Raw genomic sequence first — 872 nt, 5'->3', positions numbered from 1 at the left:
TTTTTCTGTTCTTCATAGGATGAAGGCATTTTAGTGTTGTCTTCCGCCTTAAAAGACAGTAACCAAATCTTGCACCAGCATAGTGCTCAGTTCATAACTGAAGTTTGTTGTTGGTGATGGTGACATGATCCCTTTTCTATTTAAGCTGATCTAATCATAATCAGAAAGAAATGTATCTATTGTGAAAAAGTGAAGGTTTCTGTTGTGAGAAAGCAGCAAATCCATGGTAGTCTATGTTTTTGGCTGCTGGCTCACAGGTTTCCAGTCTTCCAGTTTTTCTGTAGCTTACCAAAGAGGAAGGCCTTTTAAAAATAATGCCAAACACATGTTGAACTTTGGTAACCTTTGCTCTTTAATGCAAATGTAACTGTGAACAGGGTCTGTAATCAGAGCCCAGATAATAAAGCTATTACTTTAAAATGTCAAGTTTAGCTTGAGAATTCATAACCCTGACACTGAAAGAATGGTGTAGATGGAGTGAGAGGCTGTGGTGGAGGGATGGCAGGGAGGAAAGGGTGAAGGGTAAGAACAGGAGCATGAGTTCTCTGGAAGAGACTTGTAACTGCATAGGAATTCCACCTGGGGGGTATCCATCTATCACTCCAGCGTCCTCCAGAAACTTTCAGAGATAGGAAGACTAGTACTGACAGAGGAACGGCAGAAGTACCTACTATATGACTGAACCTCTTTTTCTAAATTAGGTCACCGTTACCATAGTATCATATATATTATGTTAGATATATATAGTGTGTGTATATGTATACACAAACACAGTATAGACATGCACTATATATGTATATATACACACACTATATATGTATATATACACACACTATATATGTATATATGCATACAGTATATGTATATGATAC

This window comes from Pongo abelii, chromosome 5 (assembly GCF_028885655.2).
Source record: "Pongo abelii isolate AG06213 chromosome 5, NHGRI_mPonAbe1-v2.0_pri, whole genome shotgun sequence".
Lineage (NCBI taxonomy): Eukaryota > Metazoa > Chordata > Mammalia > Primates > Hominidae > Pongo > Pongo abelii.
This window is presented reverse-complemented; position numbering follows the sequence as displayed.